Source organism: Somniosus microcephalus, chromosome 19 (genome assembly GCF_052327205.1).
Source record: "Somniosus microcephalus isolate GS21.2 chromosome 19, FLI_Smic_1.0, whole genome shotgun sequence".
NCBI lineage: Eukaryota > Metazoa > Chordata > Chondrichthyes > Squaliformes > Somniosidae > Somniosus > Somniosus microcephalus.
Genome location: NC_141005.1, coordinates 37897478 through 37904874, shown reverse-complemented (window position 1 = coordinate 37904874; position 7397 = coordinate 37897478).

The following is a 7397-nucleotide window of genomic DNA, read 5'->3' as shown; positions in this document are numbered from 1 at the left end:
TGCTAGCACTGAAGTGCAGCTGACCCATGAGAGGGATGATGGTGGCAGGCAAGAAGGAAGTGTGGGCTCCTCTCCAAGCGCTCACATGACCATGCCACTGCAGAGCCCTCACTCACAGACCCGCATTGCACACCCAACTGAGATGGCCGTTTCAGCCCCTGCATGGTCGCAGGAAGGGCAAACTGTGGAGGAGCCCTACCAGGCTCCCAAACCCAGAGGATGCCCGCTAAAGGCGTCTAAGCAGGCACAGCATCAAAGTCAGCAAGGTGCCTCTACATCTGCTGAAGCCACAAGGGAAGCACCACGTAGAAGCATGCGTAAGAGGAAGATAAAACACAATTAGTCACAAGGGGAGTCACTTGGGTGTTTTGTTCTGTTGTATTTGGTTCTGTTTAATATATTGCATTGTCATGCTTTTGTGATTGTAGTAAACAAAAGTTACAGCAAACAATTGAAGGTCTAGCCTATGTGTTCTGGGAAATGGAAGTTAGACATTGAGGCCTCAGGGTGACTTGCATTTGTAATGATGATGCTGAGAGTGATAGGAAAGCACCATTTATTGGAGAGATGATGTATGGCGTTTTAAGAATGTCGTCCACACATTCATAGCCATATGCCAGCCACCTGTGGCGAAGCATAAGCTTACTCGAGTGCTGCTGCTTTGGCCACATCCAGCCCCCCAAGGCATGCCTCCTCATTCTTATCCTCCTCCTCCTTGTCCTCCCCCTCTTCTTCCGAGGATGCTCTGCGCTGAGCCACTTGTTCCTCAGGGAGCGCTAAGCCAAGCTGCTGTGCGATGTTGTGCAGGGCACAGCAGACGACAATGATTCTGGACACCATGGCTGGTGAATACTGCATGGCTCCAGCAGATCTGTCAAGGCATTGGAATCACATTGGGAGAAAGTCGAATGTTTGCTCTATGATGTTACTGGTGGAAATGTGGCTCACATTGTACTGCTTCTCAGCCTCGTTTGATGGCCTCCTCATCGGTGTCATGCGCCACGTTTCCAGGGGATAGCCCTTGTCACCAAGTAGCCATCCGGAAAGTTGGGCTGGCGGATTGAAGAGCTGAGGCACAGTAGACTGGTGCAGGATCAAGGAGTCATGGCAACTGCCAGGGTACTTTGCGCAAACATGCATGATGATGTTCCTATGGTTACACACCAGGGAGTGGAAGCCCTTGCGGTTGACAAATACAGCTGGGTTGTGATGGGGTATCCTAATGGCCACATGTGTGCAGTCTATGATGCCCTGCACCCTTGAGAAGACTGCCATATTGGCAAAGCCAAGCACACGCACAGCTACACTTGCTTCATCCGTGGAGAAGTGGATGTAATTGTGCGCCTTTGCAAAGAGGGCATCAGTAACCTGCGTCATGCAGGTGTGTGCGGCCGACTGGGAGATGCCGCTGATGTCTGCAGATGATCCCTGGAAGAAGCCCGAAGCAAAGAACTTGAGTGTGGTGGTGACTTTGACAGCCACTGGTAAGGTGTGTCCACACGCTCCTCTGGGCTCCAGGTGTTGGTGTAGCATTGTGCAGATGTCAGCGACGATGTCTCGCAGAAGTCTCAGCCTCCTTTGGCACTGCTGCTCACTCATGATGAGGAAGCTCATCCTCTGCCTGTAAACCCTGTGTTGGGGGTATCTCCTGTGGCGAGGTGCAGGCCTGCGCTGATGCCCTCTGCCCTGTGCATCGTCAGGTGGCTGAGGAGAAGGTTGGCGCTCCTGCTGTTGGTGCTGCTGCTGTGCCTGGTTGCGCTGCTGCCACGGCTGCTGTTCCTCCGAATCTGACGACCAGGATGAGAGGATATAAATGGTTCCCATACCGCTGGTACATATCTCAGTCGAGGAATGGAGGTTGTGTACGCTCAGACAAAGTGGCCAGAGGGTATCCCAAGGAGGTCACACAGCAGATGGATTCAGCCTCAACACTCACAAGATTAGTAGAGCTGCTAAATGTTTCCCAAACCTCAAAGCACTAAGTTGTGGCATGTGAAAGATTGAGAGATTGCAGGAGCGCTTTTAAGCTGGTCGAGCAGCTGCCAACAATTCAGGTCCTCGTTCAACCCGGCTCAATTCATCAGACGTGTTTTACTGAAGGTGGGCAGCATGTTGAGAAACCTCGAAAATCTGATCAGCCATTTAAAATAGGATTATCCTGCCAGATAACGACCTATTAACTGGCTTAACAACCCGTTTGGTGTCGGGTCAGTTCGGGAGTGGCTGACCCGACACTTCCCAAAGTTGTGTGGAGGCGGGATGGCGGCGGGTTCACAGCCCGACCCCAATTTCTCCGATTTTCGCGACAGACCCACCTCCAAACCCGCCCTCTCAGAGGAATAAAATTCATGGCCAGAGTCTATTTAAATAGCGCACTACAGCAAACAGTCTACAGAGTGGATATTAATCAAAATTTCTACATTTCCCTTTAAAATAGATCGTGTAGTATAATTCTAAATTATAAATGCAGTTGTGTTTATAATATTCCCTTCTCCAAGTTGTGGATTTGAAAGTTCCAATAAGAGCTGTGATTCCTTTCCTACAGAGTTCTTGGCCTGCAGTATTTACACCACAGCTGCAGCAACAGTGGTTTTGCTTTGCAGTGATGCCCAGAAGTTGTGGTGTAAATCCAGAGTCAGTGCCTGCTGTAAATCCAGAGTAAAGCCAAGTGAGATTCCCTCCTCCAGAGGATCTCACTTCTCTTCACTCGGGTGTCTTGAGGCCTAACTTCAGATTGACGTTACCGTTATAGTATATTTGCAGCCTAAGAGAAGGATTGACATCAAGTTTTTTTCTAAATTGTAGCAGCTTTTTTACAAGTTAGTTAAGGAAATTATAAATGCTCTTTAACAGATTATGAAAATTAGCCGTAAGTCAGATATTTTGCATTAGAAGAGGCTCTTTCACAATACTATTCTTAGATACAAACTCTTTTAGACTTTCTTTCCCCAGCACAGATGAAGAGTCAATGGGCTGGATTTTCATTCAGGAGTCGGGTAGGAGGCGGGACGACAACTTTCGGGGTTGTAGTCCCGCCTCCATCGAGATGGCCAATCCATGCGATTTTAACCTGATTGACCTTGTTGAGCCTCTGTCAAGAGGTTTTGACAGATGAAATATCAGCGTTTCACAGCTGTTTGAAGCTGTCAAACACTGACGGTCTTACTTCTAACCTGAGTCCTTCTCCACAGACTCAGTTAGAAATCTCTCCTGCACAGAAAGCTGAAGGCTGTCACTTTTGACAGTTCGCAGCCATTCTGCTTTCTGTGCCGGTGAGATGAGGGACTCCCGAGACCTAAAGGAAGGAAGGCTGAAAAGGTAAGAAAAGGTAATTTAAACTTCTTTAAACACTTTAGACACACCAAACACACTTACCTTTGCACTCATGCACCCATCACTCACCTGAACACCAACATCTCAACCCCTCCGAGCCCTTCGTCCCAACGGTCCGCCTCCTCTAACTTGGCGTGGTTTGGAGTCGTCGGGAATCCCACACTTCAGGAATAAAAATAGGGATTTGGCTAAAAACTGCCTGTTAACTACCTGTTAACAGGCAGTTAATTGGCACTAATCCCTTCCCGCCTCTGGTAGGTGGGTCCCAGTGCGGGGCGGGTACCCGCCTCCTTTGAAACTGTCATGGAGGTGGGTTGGGTACGGGATGGGGTCGGGACCCCTGATTTCAGGATTTTAACCATCCACACGCCTCCAATCCCGACTCCGTGGCCCAATGAAAATCCTGTCCAATGTCTCAAGTACACTTTTGTTAAATCACAGGGTATGCTTTGGGTCCCCAAACCCACTTGCTAATAATCAGCTATTTAACTTTGAATAACATTAAATTTTTCACTGACTTGTAAGCAGGTCATTTACAAATCTTTTTTTAGTGCATGTTTCCAGTTTACCCAACAGCATTGCTATGTAATTAACATTTGTAATTACACTCTTATGCACTTTTTTTGGTCTGCATCTTAGGTGGCATAACAACAGGATGCATCCAGAGACAACTTTCACAACAGATGCCTCATGTAATTATTCCTGGTGGATGCTTAGAGCACAGAAGCCTTATGGTGGCCATTTAAAGGCATACTCGATTTTGAGACTCTATAACAGGCTTATTCTCAAGTATTCTTGTCAAAATGCCCAAACTAATGAAAAAAAATTAAAACTACAAAAGATGGCTGGCATCCTGATTAGGCCACTATTTTCTTGCCAGATTGTGACATTTGTATAGTCTGTATGCATTCCTAGCACTCGTTGTGCATGTTGCTTTCAGTGGAGCTGCTGGGAGCTAAGGCAGAGCAGAAAACAATGATTTGTGCTGCCCACCACCCACTGCTCCTATTTGAGGTGCCACGAGAGCAGATCTACCCAATACCACTGATGTAATAAAACTCACTACGCACTTGGTTTGAGTATAAAGTAAGGCTTTAATCAACTTGTTTCAGAACATGGAGGTCTAGTTGTACTTCACTAGGTCCTTGTCTTACAAAATGTCCCCGTCAAGCTGGGCCCACGCCCGAGTAGTTATACTCCTTGGATGGCGCCACCAGCTGGCCGTCCAGTGTTATTTCATGAGTAGTTTCTTGATGAATGATGAGATTTTTAACAACCACTGCAGGGAAAAGTTGATGTAAAATATATTTTGAAGTGAGCTCCAACTAAAGCATAAAATGAGAAGGGAAGACACGGTGGCACAAGAAAGAAAGAAAGAAAAACTTGCATTTATATAGCACCTTTCATGACCTCAGGATGTCCCAAAGCACTTTACAGCCAATGAAGTACTTTTGAAGTGTAGTCACTGTTTAAGGTAGGAAACGCGGCAGCCCAATTGCATACAGGGGTACAGTAGCATAGTGGTTATGTTACTGCACTAGTAATCCAGAGGCCTGGACTAATAATCCAGGAGATGTGAGTTCAAATCCCAATGGGGGAATTTAAATTCAGTTAATTAAATAAATCTGGAATTAAAAAGTTAGTATCAGTTGTGGTGGCCATAAAGCTACCGGATTGTCGAAACAACCCAACTGGTTCACTGATGTCCTTTAGGGAAAGAACTCTGCCGTCCTTACCCGGTCTGGCCTATATGTGACTCCAGACCCACAGCAATGTGGTTGACTATTAACTGCCCTCGGAAATGGCCTAGCGAGCCACTCAGTTGTACTAAACCGCGACAACAAAGCCAGCACTGTGGGAGTACCTTCACCACAAGGACTGCAGCGGTTCAAGAAGGCGGCTCACCACCACCTTCTCAAGGGCAATTAGGGATGGGCAATAAATGCCAGCCTTGCCATCAATGCCCACATCCTGTGAACAAAGAAATTTAAAAAAATCTCCCACAAACAGCAATGTGATAATGACCAGATAATCTGTTTTAGTGATGTTGGTGCTCCAACTGCCATTGACTGGTAGGATATAGATTCATCCCTATGTTTCGCAACCTGGTGAGTTTTCATACTTGTATCCCACCACCAGCGCCACCCCCCCTCCCAAAGGCACAATTATCAAACAGAGTCCAGAATACTAGGTTCAATTTCTAGTCTGTACTGAGTTAGCAGACCTCAGCTGGGGTGCTACAACTGGCCTGAGCATCTCTGGGACAGGGAGGGGGAAAAAATCAGTTTCTACTCCATATTGCTATCCAGCGAACTCACACTGGAAAAATGTATATGTAGGAATGTTGGGGAAAGATCAGGCTCAGCGACTCCTGTGTGGTCTAATACCCTGCTGAAATCTGCTATCCAAGCTGGCACATGAAAAATGGCCACTTGGCCAAGGTACCCAATACCTGTGGAAGCTTGCCACAGCATTAGCCAGCCTCTTCCAGAGTGGCGAGGCGAACATAGCAATGAAAAAACACAATACATGCACATTTCTGAACAGGCTGTTTCAAAGTATTGCAATATATTCCCTGTCATTTAAGCACGAGTGAGGCCATATGATTTCAATAATCTGCGTCACACTATATTAGGTATGATTTTGCTATGAAAATATTTCAAAATCTATAAACTTGTAGATGCAGAGAGTACATTATGAGGAGTCATGGAATATAACCTACATTTCATGACTGGATTGATATGATAACAGATAAGTGACAAAGCCTTTGAAATGCTGTTAGATTAGTGTACTGTTGATGATAACCAATATAATCTATCTATCTTATATATATAAATAAAAGGATCGTGGTGTCTGTCTGTCCGGGCATCACTCAAAAGTTATAGAGCGTACCTACACATATGTTATATCAAAAGACCTACACATATGTTATATCAAAAGAAAGATTATGATTAGGGGAGTGTCCTCGGCATATTTACTTTTAAAAAAACGTTCAAAAAACGTACAAAATAGCAGTTGACCAATCAGGGGAGTGTCATAGGCGTTATTTGACCAATCAGGAGAATGTCATAGGCGTATTTGACCAATCAGGGGAGTGTCATAGGCGTATTTGACCAATCAGGGGAGTGTCATAGGCGTATTTACTTTTAAAAAACGTTCAAAAAACGTACAAAATAGCGGTTGACCAATCCTACCGCTCATTAGCGTTGAGTGACGTGATGGTTGACCAATCATACGGGGGAAGCACGGTGCATCACGGGGGGCGTTTCAGGCGTCCCAAGAGCAAGATAAACTGCCTACCCCTTCCCCGCGATTTCAACCACGCGTCCCTAGAGCCCGTGTGAGAGGGAAGCGAGCAGGTGAGCGCGAGAGAAACTACCTACCCCTTCCCCGCGGTTTCAACCGCACGTCCCTAGAGCCCGGGTGAGAGGGAAGCGAGCAGGTGAGCGCGAGAGAAACTACCTACCCCTTCCCCGCGGTTCGGCCTAAAATCAAGATAAACTGCCTGCCCCTTCCCCCTGGTTTCAACTGCGTGGCCCGAGAGCCCGGGGTGTCCGGCGGGGCTGCGGAGACTCTCTGTCTCCTCACACTGGAGCGGGAGCTCATCAGGGGTCAGCCCGACCGTTATCGAGCAGGTGAGCGGCGCGGGTCACCAAGGCCGGGCTCTGAGTCCAACCCACCAGCAGCCCACAATCTCGCCTTCCTTCCTTCGGCCGCCGTGATTCAAACTTCCCGCCGACCTCACAAAATGGCGGCCGCCCTTCTTCACCCGCCGGGCTCTGAGTCCAGCCCCTTCCCCAGGGTGTCTTCCTCTCTTCTCTATCTCCTTCCCTCACGCTCTCCTTCCCTCTCTCTCTCTCTCTCTCCGTCCCTCTCTCTCTCTCTCTCTCCTTCCCTCTCTCTCTCTCTCTCCTTCCCTCTCTCTCTCTCCTTCCCTCTCTCTCTCTCTCCTTCCCTCTCTCTCTCTCCTTCCCTCTCTCTCTCTCCTTCCCTCTCTCTCCCTCCTTCCCTCTCTCTCTCTCTTTCCCTCTCTCTCTCTCTTTCCCTCTCTCTCTGTCTCCTTC